Source organism: Lemur catta, chromosome 3 (assembly GCF_020740605.2).
Source record: "Lemur catta isolate mLemCat1 chromosome 3, mLemCat1.pri, whole genome shotgun sequence".
NCBI classification, from domain to species: domain Eukaryota; kingdom Metazoa; phylum Chordata; class Mammalia; order Primates; family Lemuridae; genus Lemur; species Lemur catta.
This window is the reverse complement of record NC_059130.1, coordinates 126,697,861-126,719,783: the sequence shown is the minus strand read 5'-3', so window position 1 is coordinate 126,719,783 and position 21,923 is coordinate 126,697,861. Positions and strand designations below refer to the sequence as shown.

At 61.0% G+C, this 21,923-nt stretch overlaps 1 long non-coding RNA gene across 3 annotated transcripts in view; it reads right to left on the bottom strand.

Moving 5' to 3' along the window:
* LOC123636045 overlaps window positions 1-11,500 on the bottom strand; it is a 63,755-nt gene extending 52,255 nt beyond the window's left edge. Inside the window, exon 1 of one of the 3 annotated variants that reach the window (XR_006734290.1) lies at window positions 11,465-11,500. This is a non-coding gene — a long non-coding RNA (uncharacterized LOC123636045). Of the gene's footprint in view, window positions 1-256; window positions 644-10,233; window positions 10,265-11,464 lie in introns of those variants that run through there. The other 2 variants (XR_006734289.1, XR_006734288.1) reach the window with 2 other exon arrangements.
* Window positions 11,501-21,923: the final 10,423 nt, after the last annotated feature.

The following is a 21,923-nucleotide window of genomic DNA, read 5'->3' as shown; positions in this document are numbered from 1 at the left end:
GGCAACGCCCTCTGCCCCCCACCCTGGCGCCATCTGCCACCTCATGGCCAGGCCGGGGCATCCGCCCCCCCACTTCCCGCCATCGGGCAGACGTTACCCGCACTGCAAGGAGCACAGAGGAGACCACAGCCTCTCAGCAGCCCCTGCCGGCCAGTCACACTCAGCTTTCCCACGAGCCCACGGTGCTGCCTGTGCCTGACGCCTCCAGACCAGAAAGCGGCCTCTCAGCTGAGCTGCGGGTTTGCTGTGCTGTTACCTTCAAAGGCCAGGGAGAGGTTCACCTGCTCAGGCGCCAGAGGAGTTTGCGCACACCTGGCGAGAAGCTCACCAGGTGACCCAGGAGTTCCCCCACAGGCTGCTCAGACGTGGGTGCGAGTCCCTGCTGCGTCCTCCCCATCCGCGGCCCAGGCGGGAGCCGACAGACACCAGAAGCTGCTGTGTGGTCAGCACATGGCTGGGAGAAGCCCCTGGCACTGGAGCTGTCCAAGCCCCAGGGACAGGCAGGGCCAGACCAGGCCCGCATCGGGACGATTCAGCACCGACCATGCAGGAGCCCAGGGCAGGGCAGAGCCCCAGCCGGGAACCTGACCCGGAGCCCCAGCCGTGCCTCCCCCACAGTGCCCTCCCCACAGTGCAGACGCTGCCTGCTTCGTGGTTCTGTCAAAGAGGAAGTAAATCCAAGCGTTGTCCTTGTGAGGACACAGCAAGGGCAAACCCCAACCTGGGAGAGCTGGAGGCTGTGCAGTGGCCAGGCCATCCCTCCTGCTTCCCAAGTATTTTTCAGCTCAGACAAGGTAGTTTTCATTTATGTAAGTTTCATTTGGGTCTTCTTTATTTACATCTTCTATACCTCTGCTTTGAACATGTTGATGCAGTTATGACAGCTGTTTTAATGCCCTTGTTCTCTGCTGACATCTGTATCAGTTCTGGTTTGCTTTCAATTTATTGACTGCTCCTTAGTATGGGGGTCATATTTTTCTGCTTGCTCGGACATTTCGTTGGATGCCAGACCTTGTGGATTTTACCTTGTTGGGTGCCAAGTGTTCTTATGAGGCTACGAATACTCTTGAGTTTTGCTCTGGGATGCACCTGGGCTTCTTGGAAAGCATTGACCAATTCGCATTGACCAATCAGGACTCAGCCTCACTGACCAATCAGACTCAGCCTCACTGGCCAATCAGGACTCAGCTGCACCACCCATTCAGATTCAGCCGTATTGACCAATCAGGACTCAGCCACACTCCAATCAGACTCAGCCACATTGACCAATCAGGAATCAGTCCCACAGACCAATCAGACTCAGCCACACTAACCAATCAGGACTCAGCTGCACTGACCAATCAGACTCAGCTTTAGCACGTCTGGAGCTCACATGCATTAAGCAATTAGAACTGAGATGCACTGACCAATCAGTCTCAGCCACACCGACCAATCACACTCAACGGCATTAACCAATCAGACTCAGCTCCATTGACCAAACAGGACTCAGCTGGACTGACCAATCAGATGCAGCTGCATTGACCAATCAGGACTTAGCTGCATGGACAAATCAAGTCTCAGCTGCATTGACCAATCAAACTCAGCCTCACTGACCAAGCAGACTCAGCCGCATTGACCAATCAGGACTCAGCCTCACTCACCAATAAGGACTAAGCCTCACTGACCAATCAGACTCAACCACATTGACCAATTAGGACTCAGCCTCACTGACCATTCAGGACTCACCCTTACTGACATATCAGAGTCAGATGCACTGACGAATCAGGACACAGCCGTACTGACCACTCAGGACTCAGCTGCACTGATCAAACAAGACTCAGCCGCACCGACCAATGAGATTGAGCCGCATTGACCAATCAGGGCTCAGTCTAACTGACCAATCAGACTCAGCCGCATTGACAATTCACACTGAGCCGCATTGACCAATCAGGACTCAGCCTCACTGACCAATCAGGACACAGCCACACTGACCAATCAGGACGCAGCTGCACTGACCAGTCAGGACTAAGTCACACCAACCAATCAGGATTCAGCCACATTGACCAATCAGGACTCAGTCTCACTAACCAATCAGACTCACTGAGCCACATTGACCAATCAGAACTCAGTCTCACTGACCAATGAGACTCAGCCACATTGACCAATCAGGACTCAACTTCCCTGACCAATCGGGACTCAGCCGCATTGACCAATAAGGAGTCAGCCTCATTGACCAATCAGGACTCAGCCTCACTGACCAACCACAGTCAGCTGCACTGACCAATCAGGACTCAGCCTCACTGACCAATCAGACTCAGCTGCACTGACCAATCTGACTCAGCCTCATTGACCAATCAGGACTCAGCCTCACTGACCAATTGGACCAAGCCAGTGAATCCCTCATTTGTATAATGAACCTGACCGGAGCCTGGGCGAGAACTTCCGCTGTGTGACCTGAGCCTTCCCTGTGCTCTCTGGAACGACCCCCCTATCACACGGAAGGCGGGGTCTCTGGAATGAGTCTCTTTCCTTCAGACTCCTTTTTAGACAACTTCTGTTCCCAGCAGGCACGCGTCCAGCAGACCTTCCCCCAGCTGTCCATACCCGCGGGCCCACCCAGCCCCGCCCTGCACCCTCCCCAGACCTCCCGCTCAGGCTGCAGCTCATCCCTGCTGGGGCTGCACGGGAGCTACTGGAGCCCCTGAGGGCACGGACCTCGCTCGCTTGGCAGTGGGCTGCATGGTCGTGGTGCCCGGCAGAGGCTGCCTGGCTCCCGCGCATCACCTGGTTCTGGCGAGCAGTGGGGTCGCAGGGTGTGCTCCCTGACGAGGGCTGTCATTGGGAGTGTGCAGATGTCCTGGGGACACCTGCTCCGGACACCAGCTCCGCCCTTTTCCTCTCACTTCCTTGGGAACAGTGAAGGAGACCTGCCGGGCTTCGTCCTTTCCAGCCTCCACGTTGCCCGAAGGAAGGGCAGGCACACCTGGCACCCTCAAGGGGCTGGGGCGTCACTGGAGTCAGAGACCTCGTCCCAGCGACCTTCTGGGCCAGTGAGCAGCCTGAGGCCGGGCACCTGGGCTGGGCTAGAGCTCAGCAGCCCGGCCGTGCCTGGTCCCTGGGTGGCCTGTGCCCGCAGGGTGCGGGGACAGCACTGTGGCTCACAGTGGCTCCAGCTTCTGTGGCTCCTGCTGGGTGTGCGGGGGAGGCACAGACAGCCAGTGCTGCTCTGTGCCGCCCGGGGAAGCTCTCCCTATCTGGGGCAGCGGCCGCAGCCACAAGTGGCCACTCACATGGAGTGTCCCGAGGAGAGGCGGAGGATTGCCCTGCTGTGACTGGAAACATGGACAACCGCCCCAGGGCCCCTGCGCTCGACTGGACTGTGACAGAAGAGCTGAGAACGCCCAGGGTGGGAGCTTGGTGCCGTCTGGGGCGTCCACAGCCTCTGAACGGCCTTTGTTCCCCTGGGCCTGTTCACTCGGGCCCTGGGGACCCGGGAAGTGCAGGGCTCAGGGACGCAGCACAGGGAGGTGAGTTCTTCAGGGGTGCCGGCCACTTGCTCCCACCAAGGGCAGTAGGGAGCCTCCCTCCTCCGACTCCAGACTGCTGTGGTCTTTCCATTTCACTGTCCCCAGGCCTCACTGTGACCACCAGGGGTCTCAAGAGCCCCGAGCAGCCGTGGCTCAAGCGCGGCAGGCAGGTGCCTCCCCTTGCCCCAGGGCCCGGCCTCCCTCTCGGGTGCTGCAGCTGGCTTTGGACTTAGCTGGGGGCTGTTCCCCTCCTGTCCCCGTCTCCTCTCCCCCGCCCCCTGTCAGCTTCCAGGGACCAGGCCATCATGGAGCCCAGGGCATGTTCTGGAGAGGCTGTCTGGGGCCCTGGCAGGACTTGCCTCCCTGGAGACTCGGAGGAGCCGGAGCTCCTTCCCTTTCCTCCTTTTCCTTCTGCCCACTCTGGGCTGGGGAGGCTGCCTCTGAGGGTCCAGTCACGTCCTGCCAGGCGCAGGGCCTCCACAGGCATGTCCTTCACTCGGCTCTAAGTCCGAGGGCGATGGCTGGAGGGGCCCTGTCCCCAGGGCCTGGGTGAACCCACGGTCTGTGCAGAGCCAGGCCTCGTCCGATCCTCGGGACGCCTCGTCTCCAGGACGCACAGGCCATCCCTGCCTGCAGCGGTGGCAAGATGCCTGGTGTTGCCTGCCCAGGAGTGGGGTCTGTCTCAGCAGGTCCTCCCTCGGTCTGCGGCCACACCTGGTCATGGTGAGCAGCACGGGCTCAAGGTGTGCTCCGAGGTGAGGACACGATGTGAGGTGGCCCAGGAAGGGTCCAGGGACTCCGGGAGGGCCGCAGGCTGCTGCCCCTCTGGGTGGAGGGCACTACCCTGGACAGGGCTTGGGATAGAGATCGGAAGGGTCCCGGCGGCACCACAGCCCCCAAGCCAGCCCTGCGGAGGCTGGAGCATTGAGGGGAGAACCACGGATGGGCGTAGGACCCGGCAGCCGCCGGAGGGGGGGCGCCCAGCAGTGGCTCAGGAAGACCCGCTTTAGGAAGCCCTGCCCACCTGCAGGGCCTGGGGCTGTCACCAGCCGGGAGACACAAGCTCCTGCCAAGCACAGCAGCCGCCCAGCCGTTTCTCAATGGTCTGGCAACACAGCTCAGCCCGCACAGCTCCCTGGGCTACGGCACCCTCGAGGTGCTTGACGCTTTGCCCGTAGATGGAAGAGGTCGGTGAGAGGGGCCCAGGCCAGGGCACCCACACACAGGGTGCTGGTTGCTGCCAGGCAGAGACACGCAGGGTGAGCCGAGAACCTGAGTTATGAAGATTTAGGGGTAAAGGTCATGATGCCAAGGTCACAGGATGTCTTCATCCACAGGGAAGGGTTATCCCCATGGGAAAACCTGGTCCTAGTGACAGGCCCCTGGTCCTAGTGACAAGACTTTGTCCTAGTGACAGGAACCTGGTCCTGGTGACAGTCCTCTGGTCCTAGGGACAAGAACATGGCCCTAGGGACAGGAACGTGGTCCTACTGACAGAAACCTTGTCCTAGTGACAAGGACTTGGTCCTAGTGACAGGGACATGATCCTAGTAACAGAGACCTGGTCCTAGTGACAGAGACCTGGTCCTAGTGACAGGTCCCTGGTTCTAGTGACAAGACTTTGTCCTAGTGACAGGTCCCTCGTCCTAGTGAAAGGCCCCTGGTCATAGTGACAGACCCTGGTGCTGGTGACAGGCCCCTGGTCCTAGGGACAGGGACGTGGTCCTAGTGACAGAGACCTGGTCCTAGTGACAAGACTTTGTCCTAGTGACAGGAACTCAGATCTAATGACAGGAACCTGGTCCTAGTGATAGGCCCTTGGTCATGGTGACAGGTCCCTGGTCCTAGTGAAAGGCCCCTGGTCATAGTGACAGGCCCTTGGAGCTGGTGACAGGAACGTGGTCCTAGGGACAGGACCTGACCCTGCTCACAGGCTCCTTGCCCAGGTTGCTGTCACCTCACTGGCGTCCCAATTTCCAGTCCTTTTGTTGGTGTCTCTGCTCTGATGCTGCCATGGCAGCTGTCCCTCTGCCTGTGACGTGTTGGATCACATTTCTACAGGTTTTGTTTCAGGCAGGTGAGTGGCCAAGAAGGTCCAGGGAGATTCATTTTGGGCTGTGGGTTCCATGGGGCCTATTCTGAGCAGGGAAGGCCCGTGAGCTGGTGGGCAAGGCCAGTTCAGGTGTCTGAGCCCAGTGGGGATGAAGGCAGCAGTGTCCAGGCCTGTGGCACTGCGGGAGGGCACTTGCTCCCCCAGAGTGTGACATCGCTTACCTGTGTGTTCGCACCTGTGCTCCCACCAGAAGGCAATCCTCATGAAGGGCAGGACTTGCACCTGCGCTCGGTCCTCACGCCTCACTTTGTCCTGAAGCCTGATCTCTGAGTGGGCTCAGGCATCCTGAGTGAATGCCCAGGGCCGGCTCGAGAGCCGGACTCAGCCACATTCACTAATCAGGACTCAGCTGCACTCCAATCAGACTCAATCGCATTGGCCAATCAGGCCTAAGCTGTACTGACCAATCAGGCCTAAGCCGCACTGACCAATCAGGATCCAGCTTCACTGACGAATCAGGACACCGCTGCACAGCCCAATCACGATACAGCCCCACCGACCAATCAGGACCCAGCTGCACTAACCAGTCAGCACTCAGTTGCAATAGCCAATCAGATACAGCCGCATTGACCAATCAGAACTCAGTGTCACTGACCAATCGTAGTCAGCCACACTGACCAATCACTCAGCCGCACTAACCAATCAGACTCAGCTGCATTGACCAATCAGAACTCAGCTGAACTGACCAATCAGGATTCTGCTACATTAACCAATCAGGACTCAGCATCACTGAACAATCATAACTCAGCCTCACTGACTAATCAGCACTCAGCCCCACTAACCAATCAGACTCAGCCACATTGACAAATCAGATGCAGACACATTGACCAATCAGGACTCAGACTCACTGACCAATCAGGACTAAGCCTCAATGACCAATCAAGACTCAGCATCACTGACCAATCAGGACTCAGTGTGAGTGACCAACCAGGACTGAGACTCACGCAACAATCAGGACTCAGCTGCACTGATCAATCAGGACACAGCCACATTGAACAACCAGGACACAGCATCACTGACCAGTCACGACCCAGACTCACTGACCAATCAGGACACAGCCTCACTGACCAATAAGGACTCAGCCACACTGACCAATCAGGAATTAGCTGTACTGAGCAATCAGGACTGACCTGCACCAACCAATCAAGATTCAGCTGCACTGACCAATCAGACTCAACAGTATTGACCAATCAGGATGCAGCAGCACTGATCAATCAGAACTCAGCCACACTGACCAATCAGGACACAACTGCACTGTCCAATCAGACTGAGAAGCACTGACCAATCAGGACTGAGCTGCACTGACCAACCAGACTAAGCCGCACTGACCAATCAGGACTCAGCTGCGCTGACCAATCAGACTCAGCCGTATTGACCAATCAGGACTCAGCTACACTGACCAATCAGAACTCAGCCGCACTGACCAATCAGGACACGACTCCGCTGACCAATCAGGACTCCGCTGCACTGACCAATCAGGATTCAGCAGCACTACCCAATCGGAACTAAGCTGCACTGACCAATCAGACTCAGTCGTATTGACCAATCAGGACTCAGCTGCACTGACCAATCAGAACTCAGTCGCCCTGACCAATCAGGACACAACTGCACTGACCAATCAGACTCAGTCGTATTGACCAAACAGGACTCAGCTGCACTGACCAATCAGAACTCAGCTGCACTGACCAATCAGACTCAGTCGGATTGACCAATCAGGACTCAGCTGCACTGACCAATCAGAACTCAGTCGCCCTGACCAATCAGGACACAACTGCACTGACCAATCAGAACGCAGCTGCACTGACCAATCAGACTCAGCCGTATTGACCAATGAGGACTTGGCTTGCACTCACCAATCAGAACTCAGCTTTACTGACCAATCAGGACTCACCTGCACTGACCAATCAGAGCTCTGCTTCACTGACCAATCAGGACTCAGCTGCACCGTCCAATCAGAACTCAGCCTCACTGACCAATCAGGACACAAGTGTGCTGACCAATCAGGACGCAGCTGTATTGACCAATCAGGACTCAGCCGCACTGACCAATCAGAACTCAGCTCTACTGACCAATCAGGACTCAGCTGCACTGACCAATCAGAACTCGGCTCTACTGACCAATCAGAACTCAGCTGCACTGACCAATCAGGACACAGCTGCTCTGACCAATCAGGACACAAGTGTACTGACCAATCAGGACGCTGCTGTATTGACCAATCAGGACTCAGCCGCACTCACCAATCAGAACTCGGCTCTACTGACCAATCAGAACTCAGCTGCACTGACCAATCAGGACACAGCTGCTCTGACCAATCAGGAAGCGGCTGCACTGACCAATGAGAATTCAGCCGCACTGACCAATGAGGGCTCATCTGCGCTGACCTATCAGGACGCAGCCGCACTGACCAATCAGAACTCAGCCGCACTGACTAACCAGTACACAACTGCACTGACCAATCAGGACTCAGCTGCTCTGTCCAGGTGCTCTGTCCCGCCCTGGCTGCCGTCTGCCCGGAACCCCATCATGGTGTGGAGGGCGCCCCCCCTGCCCCCCGGGAGGGGTAGGGACCCGCAGTGCCGCCGACCAGGGTGGCCTCTGCGCACCTGGCTCAGGCATCAGCAGCCAGGCGGGCTCTGGGGAGGCCTCGGGAGGGCCCTGCCATACCCTGACCTTCGTTCCTATGTGCCCGAGGCTGCACAGGAAAGGAGCAGACACATGACGCCACAGGTGAACAGGCGAGTCATCCTTCCAATGTCACAGAGCACATGATGGGGACTCCTGGGACTGCAGGACACGGTCTGCCATAGGTGTCCAGGATGACAGGGTCAGACAATCGGGGGAAGGCATCTTATTTCCAAACTCCTTTCACTTGGGGGATCAGACAGCAGGCTGTCAACACCCCGATACATTATTAAGACTGTGTCACCCCCACCAGGAGGCTGCCAGGGCCTTCACAAGGGGTGGCAGGTCCTTCAGGCGTGGGGAGGCGGCGTGGGTGCCCGTGCTCATGGCCCATTTGCTATTTTAAAAACTACCTGTGAGAGGAGCCCCCACGGCAGGGCTGCACCCCTCCCACCGCTCTCCTGCAGAGAGACTCGCCCAGGGCCCACGGGGGTCCGCAGGTGAGCCAGGGGCGGGGTCTGCCAGTCACCCCGCGCTCTCCTTGCAGAAACTGCTGCGGGACCCTGGTCCCCCTTCCCTGGGTGGGCTCTGGGTCTGGAAACCAGCTTGGGTTAGAACTGGGCGCGAAAAAGTCATTTTCCACTTGCCCCCACCAAGGCCACCTCGGGCAGAAGAGCGGTGACGGCCTTTTGTTCTCAGATGTGGGCCCCAGCGTGCCCTCCCTCTCCCCAGCTCTGCACCACCTTTTCTTCCTTGTCTACGGCGGTACCACCCTGAACGCGCCCGGTCTTGGCTGATCTCGGACGCTAAGCAGGGTCAGGCCTGGTTAGGACTTGGTGACCCCAGCAACCCCAGCCTTCTGTAAAGGCTGCAGTTGCCCCGCCCTGTGGGCGGAAGTCCTGTGCCAACCCCACATCCACAGCCCTCTCTGCGCTCCCTGACTGCACCTGGACACACCCAGGGCCGGTCCTGGGGCAGGACCCCAGGCACAGGCTCTCTGAATCATCTCTGGGTGTCTGGAAAAGGTTCTCTGCTCCGACCTGCAGGGCATTCACACCCTGCTTCCCGAGGTCCTGGGTGCTCCTTGCCCACAGGACTGGCAAATAGTGGCAAAATACTAAAATTGTCACCTACAGTTACATCTGTAGTCAAGTGTGGGAGGTGAGTAAGGACCTGCTTCTAAGCGTGTTGCAGAACTTGGGGGAAGAGGGGAAAGCCCCCAGTTTAGCACCAAAGGCCCCGGGCAAGCTGGGACAGTTGCCATAACAGACGGAGACACTGCTCCAAGACCAGGGAAGCAGGCTGCGGGCGCCCGAGGTCCCGGCCCCTGTTGGTCTCCTGCACAGAGGTGTAAAGTCTCCGGGCCCCAAGCAGCCTGGGGAAGGAAATCCCTGCACCTCCCCTGCAGCCAGGCCTCTGGCCCAGGGGGTGTGACCCTCAGGTCTCTTAGGCAAGGGACCTCCAGCCAGCCTGTGGCAGGGATCAGGCCAAGGCTCTGCCCACCCCGCTGCCCGCAAGGACTTATTTGGCCTCTGCCCTCTCACCGAACGCTGCAAATGGAGCGGCCTCTGCCAACCAGGGAGGGCTGCATGTTCCCGGGAGGGGAGGGCACTGTCCCAGGCCAGAGCCTGCCTCCCCACCTGAAGGACCGCAGGGCCAGCGCGGATCCCATCCCCAGGGTACAGGGGTACCAACCTGGCCCTGACTCCAGCCCTGCAACGGGCACACACGTGGCCATTTAGGGCTGCACTGGCTCTTGTCCCCAGCAGCGACAGAAGCTGTGATCGAAGCTCTCGCCAGACCCGTCCAAGGCACCCAAAGCCCGGGCTCAGTCTCAAGTTCTGGGGGGACTTGGCTGACCCTGAGCAGGCTGAGCCCCCGTCACTAGGAAATTTACCTAAAATCAGGAACTTGCTCACCACTCTGAGTCCCCTCAACGTTGGCTAAACTAATAGTAATTGCATTTAAAAACGTGTCTGCCTTTACTCTTACCTGAGACTTTGACATTCAAAGCGTCTGTCAGTTCAGTCGTCAAGAGTAGTTACTGCTGTGTCACATTTAGGTGGGTCTAAGCCGACAGTCAGGCCAGACGAGGGCTCAGGCCCGGCTCTGGTTTGTGCTGTCCAGGGTTTGAGTCCCAGGCCTGCTTTGGCCTTTTCACTGCTTTGTGTGCCTCAGTTTCCCCACGAGGACGACCAGCATAGCTAGTGCGTGTTAGCGCTGTCCCCGCGGACCACGAGCACGCGCTGCATGATCTGTTTCCGCCAGCCACGTTCAGCGACTCATGACAACGACCCTCACGATGCTGCTCGCGGGAAGTGTCAGGCTCGGCCCGCCCGGGACCGCGGGGTGCCCCGGCCCCGACCCCTCTCCCCTCCCCTGTCCGCCCCCGCCACGCCCCGCCCCCCACTCCCCTCCCCTCTCCGCCCCGTCCCCGCCCCCACTCCTCTCCCCTGTCAGCCCGGCCCCGCCCCTCCCGTCCGCCCCCACCCCCCCGGCCCCGCGCCGCGGCTCCGCTCGTCCCCCCGCGGCCACACGGGGGCGCAGCCGGACAGCGGGCGAGGGCGGGGCGGGGCGGGAGGACCGGGATGGGGAGAGGACGGAGAGGGGCGGGGAAGGGGGGGCGCCGGAGAGGCCGGGGTCTGGCGTGTGGAGGGGCAGGTGGGGGGTGGGAGGGGAGGTGGGTGGACGGGCAGGTGGGGGATGGGGCGGGAGGCGGGCCCAGGAGGTCGGGCCTCGGGCGAAACTTGGGGAGAAGGCCTGAGGGGTCCCCTGGAGCGGAGCCTTCAGGCCCGCGGCCTTTCCCTGCCAGGGCTGGGGGTGCGCTGGGCCCCACGGCCCCCTGGAAGGGGTGCGGGGTCTCGGGAGCTCCTGCCAAGGCTGCCCCGCCCCGGGCCGCGGGCAGAGGCTCCCGAAGCCGAAGCCGGGCGTGCAGCTGGGGGCGCCGGGCCCACCTGGGAAAGCCCAGGCAGCGCTGGAAAGTGGGAGGCGGGGCCTTTCCCTCCTCCGCGTTTAAGGCTTCAGGTGGCCCTGTGGCCTGGCGGGCCGTGGAAGGCGGAGGAGGTGGGTGTGGTGGCCCCTGCCGGGCACCAGGTGCTCCTCCCAGGCCCAGCGCGCGCCAGGCCCCCACCCCAGCGCCTGGCCGGGAGCAGACGGGTGCGCTGCTGTCTGCCCAGCCCCCACCCCGCTAGGTCCGTGGCTCAGGGCAGATTCCCAAACCTACCCCAGGATGAGGGCAGCTGCTGCCACCCTGCACTGGCTGGTGAGAGGGCGGGGACGTAGGCTCCTTCCTGGGGACCGTCTCCAGCCTGTCTGCCCAGTGCACGCCGGGTGAGGGATGCAACCCGGTGTCTCCCCCAGTGCCCCGTAAGCAGGGTGGGCCCCGTCGGGCTGGCACGGCGTCTCCGCCTGAGCCAACCCCGCAACGGCAGGAGCAGCCCCCTCCCCGCTGTGACTCAGCACGCACACCTGTGCGGTTCAGGCCAGCCCAACAGGTAGAATCTTCTCTTCTCTCGACAAAGGATGAAGGTTTTCCTCTGCAGAGCGAGGCTTCCCAAGTCCCTCAGCAGACCTCAAGGTCACCCACATCTCGGACCCGGGGTCTGAGCCTTGGGGCAGGCCCTGCCCCGGGAGAGAAGGGACCGGGTGGCAGGACACGGCTGTGGCTCTGGTCAGGTCCCTGCCTGGCTGGGACAGTATGTTTCCCCAGCTGCACTGACCAATCGGGACTCAGCTGCGCTGACAAATCAGACTCAGCAGTATTGACCAATCAGGCCTCAGCTACACTGACCAATCAGAACTCAGCCACACTGACCAATCAGGACACGACTCCACTGACCAATCAGGACTCCGCTGCACTGACCAATCAGGATTCAGCAGCACTGACCAATCGGAACTCAGCTGCACTGACCAATCAGACTCAGTCGTATTGACCAATCAGGACTCAGCTGCACTGACCAATCAGAACTCAGTCGCCCTGACCAATCAGGACACAACTGCACTGACCAATCAGACTCAGCCGTATTGACCAATGAGGACTTGGCTTGCACTGACCAATCAGAACTCAGGTTTACTGACCAATCAGGACTCACCTGCACTGCCCAATCAGAGCTCTGCTTCACTGACCAATCAGGACTCAGCAGCACCGTCCAATCAGAACTCAGCTGCACTGACCAATCAGGACACAAGTGTACTGACCAATCAGGACGCAGCTGTATTGACCAATCAGGACTCAGCCGCACTGACCAATCAGAGCTCTGCTTCACTGACCAATCAGGACTCAGCAGCACCGTCCAATCAGAACTCAGCCGCACTGACCAATCAGGACACAAGTGTACTGACCAATCAGGACGCAGCTGTATTGACCTATCAGGACTCAGCCGCAGTGACCAATCAGAACTCAGCTCTACTCACCAATCAGACTCAGTCGCATTGACCAATCAGGACTCAGCTGCACTGACCAATCAGAACTCAGTCGCCCTGACCAATCAGGACACAACTGCACTGACCAATCAGAACGCAGCTGCACTGACCAATCAGACTCAGCCGTATTGACCAATGAGGACTTGGCTTGCACTCACCAATCAGAACTCAGCTTTACTGACCAATCAGGACTCACCTGCACTGACCAATCAGAGCTCTGCTTCACTGACCAATCAGGACTCAGCTGCACCGTCCAATCAGAACTCAGCCGCACTGACCAATCAGGACACAAGTGTACTGACCAATCAGGACGCAGCTGTATTGACCAATCAGGACTCAGCCGCACTGACCAATCAGAACTCAGCTCTACTGACCAATCAGGACTCAACTGCACTGACCAATCAGAACTCGGCTCTACTGACCAATCAGAACTCAGCTGCACTGACCAATCAGGACACAGCTGCTCTGACCAATCAGGACACAAGTGTACTGACCAATCAGGACGCTGCTGTATTGACCAATCAGGACTCAGCCGCACTCACCAATCAGAACTCGGCTCTACTGACCAATCAGAACTCAGCTGCACTGACCAATCAGGACACAGCTGCTCTGACCAATCAGGAAGCGGCTGCACTGACCAATGAGAATTCAGCCGCACTGACCAATGAGGGCTCATCTGCGCTGACCTATCAGGACGCAGCCGCACTGACCAATCAGAACTCAGCCGCACTGACTAGCCAGTACACAACTGCACTGACCAATCAGGACTCAGCTGCTCTGTCCAGGTGCTCTGTCCCGCCCTGGCTGCCGTCTGCCCGGAACCCCATCATGGTGTGGAGGGCGCCCCCCCTGCCCCCCGGGAGGGGTAGGGACCCGCAGTGCCGCCGACCAGGGTGGCCTCTGCGCACCTGGCTCAGGCATCAGCAGCCAGGCGGGCTCTGGGGAGGCCTCGGGAGGGCCCTGCCATACCCTGACCTTCGTTCCTATGTGCCCGAGGCTGCACAGGAAAGGAGCAGACACATGACGCCACAGGTGAACAGGCGAGTCATCCTTCCAATGTCACAGAGCACATGATGGGGACTCCTGGGACTGCAGGACACGGTCTGCCATAGGTGTCCAGGATGACAGGGTCAGACAATCGGGGGAAGGCATCTTATTTCCAAACTCCTTTCACTTGGGGGATCAGACAGCAGGCTGTCAACACCCCGATACATTATTAAGACTGTGTCACCCCCACCAGGAGGCTGCCAGGGCCTTCACAAGGGGTGGCAGGTCCTTCAGGCGTGGGGAGGCGGCGTGGGTGCCCGTGCTCATGGCCCATTTGCTATTTTAAAAACTACCCGTGAGAGGAGCCCCCACGGCAGGGCTGCACCCCTCCCACCGCTCTCCTGCAGAGAGACTCGCCCAGGGCCCACGGGGGTCCGCAGGTGAGCCAGGGGCGGGGTCTGCCAGTCACCCCGCGCTCTCCTTGCAGAAACTGCTGCGGGACCCTGGTCCCCCTTCCCTGGGTGGGCTCTGGGTCTGGAAACCAGCTTGGGTTAGAACTGGGCGCGAAAAAGTCATTTTCCACTTGCCCCCACCAAGGCCACCTCGGGCAGAAGAGCGGTGACGGCCTTTTGTTCTCAGATGTGGGCCCCAGCGTGCCCTCCCTCTCCCCAGCTCTGCACCACCTTTTCTTCCTTGTCTACGGCGGTACCACCCTGAACGCGCCCGGTCTTGGCTGATCTCGGACGCTAAGCAGGGTCAGGCCTGGTTAGGACTTGGTGACCCCAGCAACCCCAGCCTTCTGTAAAGGCTGCAGTTGCCCCGCCCTGTGGGCGGAAGTCCTGTGCCAACCCCACATCCACAGCCCTCTCTGCGCTCCCTGACTGCACCTGGACACACCCAGGGCCGGTCCTGGGGCAGGACCCCAGGCACAGGCTCTCTGAATCATCTCTGGGTGTCTGGAAAAGGTTCTCTGCTCCGACCTGCAGGGCATTCACACCCTGCTTCCCGAGGTCCTGGGTGCTCCTTGCCCACAGGACTGGCAAATAGTGGCAAAATACTAAAATTGTCACCTACAGTTACATCTGTAGTCAAGTGTGGGAGGTGAGTAAGGACCTGCTTCTAAGCGTGTTGCAGAACTTGGGGGAAGAGGGGAAAGCCCCCAGTTTAGCACCAAAGGCCCCGGGCAAGCTGGGACAGTTGCCATAACAGACGGAGACACTGCTCCAAGACCAGGGAAGCAGGCTGCGGGCGCCCGAGGTCCCGGCCCCTGTTGGTCTCCTGCACAGAGGTGTAAAGTCTCCGGGCCCCAAGCAGCCTGGGGAAGGAAATCCCTGCACCTCCCCTGCAGCCAGGCCTCTGGCCCAGGGGGTGTGACCCTCAGGTCTCTTAGGCAAGGGACCTCCAGCCAGCCTGTGGCAGGGATCAGGCCAAGGCTCTGCCCACCCCGCTGCCCGCAAGGACTTATTTGGCCTCTGCCCTCTCACCGAACGCTGCAAATGGAGCGGCCTCTGCCAACCAGGGAGGGCTGCATGTTCCCGGGAGGGGAGGGCACTGTCCCAGGCCAGAGCCTGCCTCCCCACCTGAAGGACCGCAGGGCCAGCGCGGATCCCATCCCCAGGGTACAGGGGTACCAACCTGGCCCTGACTCCAGCCCTGCAACGGGCACACACGTGGCCATTTAGGGCTGCACTGGCTCTTGTCCCCAGCAGCGACAGAAGCTGTGATCGAAGCTCTCGCCAGACCCGTCCAAGGCACCCAAAGCCCGGGCTCAGTCTCAAGTTCTGGGGGGACTTGGCTGACCCTGAGCAGGCTGAGCCCCCGTCACTAGGAAATTTACCTAAAATCAGGAACTTGCTCACCACTCTGAGTCCCCTCAACGTTGGCTAAACTAATAGTAATTGCATTTAAAAACGTGTCTGCCTTTACTCTTACCTGAGACTTTGACATTCAAAGCGTCTGTCAGTTCAGTCGTCAAGAGTAGTTACTGCTGTGTCACATTTAGGTGGGTCTAAGCCGACAGTCAGGCCAGACGAGGGCTCAGGCCCGGCTCTGGTTTGTGCTGTCCAGGGTTTGAGTCCCAGGCCTGCTTTGGCCTTTTCACTGCTTTGTGTGCCTCAGTTTCCCCACGAGGACGACCAGCATAGCTAGTGCGTGTTAGCGCTGTCCCCGCGGACCACGAGCACGCGCTGCATGATCTGTTTCCGCCAGCCACGTTCAGCGACTCATGACAACGACCCTCACGATGCTGCTCGCGGGAAGTGTCAGGCTCGGCCCGCCCGGGACCGCGGGGTGCCCCGGCCCCGACCCCTCTCCCCTCCCCTGTCCGCCCCCGCCACGCCCCGCCCCCCACTCCCCTCCCCTCTCCGCCCCGTCCCCGCCCCCACTCCTCTCCCCTGTCAGCCCGGCCCCGCCCCTCCCGTCCGCCCCCACCCCCCCCGGCCCCGCGCCGCGGCTCCGCTCGTCCCCCCGCGGCCACACGGGGGCGCAGCCGGACAGCGGGCGAGGGCGGGGCGGGGCGGGGCGGGAGGACCGGGATGGGGAGAGGACGGAGAGGGGCGGGGAAGGGGGGGCGCCGGAGAGGCCGGGGTCTGGCGTGTGGAGGGGCAGGTGGGGGGTGGGAGGGGAGGTGGGTGGACGGGCAGGTGGGGGATGGGGCGGGAGGCGGGCCCAGGAGGTCGGGCCTCGGGCGAAACTTGGGGAGAAGGCCTGAGGGGTCCCCTGGAGCGGAGCCTTCAGGCCCGCGGCCTTTCCCTGCCAGGGCTGGGGGTGCGCTGGGCCCCACGGCCCCCTGGAAGGGGTGCGGGGTCTCGGGAGCTCCTGCCAAGGCTGCCCCGCCCCGGGCCGCGGGCAGAGGCTCCCGAAGCCGAAGCCGGGCGTGCAGCTGGGGGCGCCGGGCCCACCTGGGAAAGCCCAGGCAGCGCTGGAAAGTGGGAGGCGGGGCCTTTCCCTCCTCCGCGTTTAAGGCTTCAGGTGGCCCTGTGGCCTGGCGGGCCGTGGAAGGCGGAGGAGGTGGGTGTGGTGGCCCCTGCCGGGCACCAGGTGCTCCTCCCAGGCCCAGCGCGCGCCAGGCCCCCACCCCAGCGCCTGGCCGGGAGCAGACGGGTGCGCTGCTGTCTGCCCAGCCCCCACCCCGCTAGGTCCGTGGCTCAGGGCAGATTCCCAAACCTACCCCAGGATGAGGGCAGCTGCTGCCACCCTGCACTGGCTGGTGAGAGGGCGGGGACGTAGGCTCCTTCCTGGGGACCGTCTCCAGCCTGTCTGCCCAGTGCACGCCGGGTGAGGGATGCAACCCGGTGTCTCCCCCAGTGCCCCGTAAGCAGGGTGGGCCCCGTCGGGCTGGCACGGCGTCTCCGCCTGAGCCAACCCCGCAACGGCAGGAGCAGCCCCCTCCCCGCTGTGACTCAGCACGCACACCTGTGCGGTTCAGGCCAGCCCAACAGGTAGAATCTTCTCTTCTCTCGACAAAGGATGAAGGTTTCCCTCTGCAGAGCGAGGCTTCCCAAGTCCCTCAGCAGACCTCAAGGTCACCCACATCTCGGACCCGGGGTCTGAGCCCTGGGGCAGGCCCTGCCCCGGGAGAGAAGGGACCGGGTGGCAGGACACGGCTGTGGCTCTGGTCAGGTCCCTGCCTGGCTGGGACAGTATGTTTCCCCAGCTGCACTGACCAATCGGGACTCAGCTGCGCTGACAAATCAGACTCAGCAGTATTGACCAATCAGGCCTCAGCTACACTGACCAATCAGAACTCAGCCACACTGACCAATCAGGACACGACTCCACTGACCAATCAGGACTCCGCTGCACTGACCAATCAGGATTCAGCAGCACTGACCAATCGGAACTCAGCTGCACTGACCAATCAGACTCAGTCGTATTGACCAATCAGGACTCAGCTGCACTGACCAATCAGAACTCAGTCGCCCTGACCAATCAGGACACAACTGCACTGACCAATCAGACTCAGCCGTATTGACCAATGAGGACTTGGCTTGCACTGACCAATCAGAACTCAGGTTTACTGACCAATCAGGACTCACCTGCACTGACCAATCAGAGCTCTGCTTCACTGACCAATCAGGACTCAGCAGCACCGTCCAATCAGAACTCAGCCGCACTGACCAATCAGGACACAAGTGTACTGACCAATCAGGACGCAGCTGTATTGACCAATCAGGACTCAGCCGCACTGACCAATCAGAACTCAGCTCTACTCACCAATCAGACTCAGTCGCATTGACCAATCAGGACTCAGCTGCACTGACCAATCAGAACTCAGTCGCCCTGACCAATCAGGACACAACTGCACTGACCAATCAGAACGCAGCTGCACTGACCAATCAGACTCAGCCGTATTGACCAATGAGGACTTGGCTTGCACTCACCAATCAGAACTCAGCTTTACTGACCAATCAGGACTCACCTGCACTGACCAATCAGAGCTCTGCTTCACTGACCAATCAGGACTCAGCTGCACCGTCCAATCAGAACTCAGCCGCACTGACCAATCAGGACACAAGAGTACTGACCAATCAGGACGCAGCTGTATTGACCAATCAGGACTCAGCCGCACTGACCAATCAGAACTCAGCTCTACTGACCAATCAGGACTCAGCTGCACTGACCAATCAGAACTCGGCTCTACTGACCAATCAGAACTCAGCTGCACTGACCAATCAGGACACAGCTGCTCTGACCAATCAGGAAGCGGCTGCACTGACCAATGAGAATTCAGCCGCACTGACCAATGAGGGCTCATCTGCGCTGACCTATCAGGACGCAGCCGCACTGACCAATCAGAACTCAGCCGCACTGACTAGCCAGTACACAACTGCACTGACCAATCAGGACTCAGCTGCTCTGTCCAGGTGCTCTGTCCCGCCCTGGCTGCCGTCTGCCCGGAACCCCATCATGGTGTGGAGGGCGCCCCCCCTGCCCCCCGGGAGGGGTAGGGACCCGCAGTGCCGCCGACCAGGGTGGCCTCTGCGCACCTGGCTCAGGCATCAGCAGCCAGGCGGGCTCTGGGGAGGCCTCGGGAGGGCCCTGCCATACCCTGACCTTCGTTCCTATGTGCCCGAGGCTGCACAGGAAAGGAGCAGACACATGACGCCACAGGTGAACAGGCGAGTCATCCTTCCAATGTCACAGAGCACATGATGGGGACTCCTGGGACTGCAGGACACGGTCTGCCATAGGTGTCCAGGATGACAGGGTCAGACAATCGGGGGAAGGCATCTTATTTCCAAACTCCTTCTACTTGGGGGATCAGACAGCAGGCTGTCAACACCCCGATACATTATTAAGACTGTGTCACCCCCACCAGGAGGCTGCCAGGGCCTTCACAAGGGGTGGCAGGTCCTTCAGGCGTGGGGAGGCGGCGTGGGTGCCCGTGCTCATGGCCCATTTGCTATTTTAAAAACTACCCGTGAGAGGAGCCCCCACGGCAGAGCTGCACCCCTCCCACCGCTCTCCTGCAGAGAGACTCGCCCAGGGCCCACGGGGGTCCGCAGGTGAGCCAGGGGCGGGGTCTGCCAGTCACCCCGCGCTCTCCTTGCAGAAACTGCTGCGGGACCCTGGTCCCCCTTCCCTGGGTGGGCTCTGGGTCTGGAAACCAGCTTGGGTTAGAACTGGGCGCGAAAAAGTCATTTTCCACTTGCCCCCACCAAGGCCACCTCGGGCAGAAGAGCGGTGACGGCCTTTTGTTCTCAGATGTGGGCCCCAGCGTGCCCTCCCTCTCCCCAGCTCTGCACCACCTTTTCTTCCTTGTCTACGGCGGTACCACCCTGAACGCGCCCGGTCTTGGCTGATCTCGGACGCTAAGCAGGGTCAGGCCTGGTTAGGACTTGGTGACCCCAGCAACCCCAGCCTTCTGTAAAGGCTGCAGTTGCCCCGCCCTGTGGGCGGAAGTCCTGTGCCAACCCCACATCCACAGCCCTCTCTGCGCTCCCTGACTGCACCTGGACACACCCAGGGCCGGTCCTGGGGCAGGACCCCAGGCACAGGCTCTCTGAATCATCTCTGGGTGTCTGGAAAAGGTTCTCTGCTCCGACCTGCAGGGCATTCACACCCTGCTTCCCGAGGTCCTGGGTGCTCCTTGCCCACAGGACTGGCAAATAGTGGCAAAATACTAAAATTGTCACCTACAGTTACATCTGTAGTCAAGTGTGGGAGGTGAGTAAGGACCTGCTTCTAAGCGTGTTGCAGAACTTGGGGGAAGAGGGGAAAGCCCCCAGTTTAGCACCAAAGGCCCCGGGCAAGCTGGGACAGTTGCCATAACAGACGGAGACACTGCTCCAAGACCAGGGAAGCAGGCTGCGGGCGCCCGAGGTCCCGGCCCCTGTTGGTCTCCTGCACAGAGGTGTAAAGTCTCCGGGCCCCAAGCAGCCTGGGGAAGGAAATCCCTGCACCTCCCCTGCAGCCAGGCCTCTGGCCCAGGGGGTGTGACCCTCAGGTCTCTTAGGCAAGGGACCTCCAGCCAGCCTGTGGCAGGGATCAGGCCAAGGCTCTGCCCACCCCGCTGCCCGCAAGGACTTATTTGGCCTCTGCCCTCTCACCGAACGCTGCAAATGGAGCGGCCTCTGCCAACCAGGGAGGGCTGCATGTTCCCGGGAGGGGAGGGCACTGTCCCAGGCCAGAGCCTGCCTCCCCACCTGAAGGACCGCAGGGCCAGCGCGGATCCCATCCCCAGGGTACAGGGGTACCAACCTGGCCCTGACTCCAGCCCTGCAACGGGCACACACGTGGCCATTTAGGGCTGCACTGGCTCTTGTCCCCAGCAGCGACAGAAGCTGTGATCGAAGCTCTCGCCAGACCCGTCCAAGGCACCCAAAGCCCGGGCTCAGTCTCAAGTTCTGGGGGGACTTGGCTGACCCTGAGCAGGCTGAGCCCCCGTCACTAGGAAATTTACCTAAAATCAGGAACTTGCTCACCACTCTGAGTCCCCTCAACGTTGGCTAAACTAATAGTAATTGCATTTAAAAACGTGTCTGCCTTTACTCTTACCTGAGACTTTGACATTCAAAGCGTCTGTCAGTTCAGTCGTCAACAGTAGTTACTGCTGTGTCACATTTAGGTGGGTCTAAGCCGACAGTCAGGCCAGACGAGGGCTCAGGCCCGGCTCTGGTTTGTGCTGTCCAGGGTTTGAGTCCCAGGCCTGCTTTGGCCTTTTCACTGCTTTGTGTGCCTCAGTTTCCCCACGAGGACGACCAGCATAGCTAGTGCGTGTTAGCGCTGTCCCCGCGGACCACGAGCACGCGCTGCATGATCTGTTTCCGCCAGCCACGTTCAGCGACTCATGACAACGACCCTCACGATGCTGCTCGCGGGAAGTGTCAGGCTCGGCCCGCCCGGGACCGCGGGGTGCCCCGGCCCCGACCCCTCTCCCCTCCCCTGTCCGCCCCCGCCACGCCCCGCCCCCCACTCCCCTCCCCTCTCCGCCCCGTCCCCGCCCCCACTCCTCTCCCCTGTCAGCCCGGCCCCGCCCCTCCCGTCCGCCCCCACCCCCCCCGGCCCCGCGCCGCGGCTCCGCTCGTCCCCCCGCGGCCACACGGGGGCGCAGCCGGACAGCGGGCGAGGGCGGGGCGGGGCGGGGCGGGAGGACCGGGATGGGGAGAGGACGGAGAGGGGCGGGGAAGGGGGGGCGCCGGAGAGGCCGGGGTCTGGCGTGTGGAGGGGCAGGTGGGGGGTGGGAGGGGAGGTGGGTGGACGGGCAGGTGGGGGATGGGGCGGGAGGCGGGCCCAGGAGGTCGGGCCTCGGGCGAAACTTGGGGAGAAGGCCTGAGGGGTCCCCTGGAGCGGAGCCTTCAGGCCCGCGGCCTTTCCCTGCCAGGGCTGGGGGTGCGCTGGGCCCCACGGCCCCCTGGAAGGGGTGCGGGGTCTCGGGAGCTCCTGCCAAGGCTGCCCCGCCCCGGGCCGCGGGCAGAGGCTCCCGAAGCCGAAGCCGGGCGTGCAGCTGGGGGCGCCGGGCCCACCTGGGAAAGCCCAGGCAGCGCTGGAAAGTGGGAGGCGGGGCCTTTCCCTCCTCCGCGTTTAAGGCTTCAGGTGGCCCTGTGGCCTGGCGGGCCGTGGAAGGCGGAGGAGGTGGGTGTGGTGGCCCCTGCCGGGCACCAGGTGCTCCTCCCAGGCCCAGCGCGCGCCAGGCCCCCACCCCAGCGCCTGGCCGGGAGCAGACGGGTGCGCTGCTGTCTGCCCAGCCCCCACCCCGCTAGGTCCGTGGCTCAGGGCAGATTCCCAAACCTACCCCAGGATGAGGGCAGCTGCTGCCACCCTGCACTGGC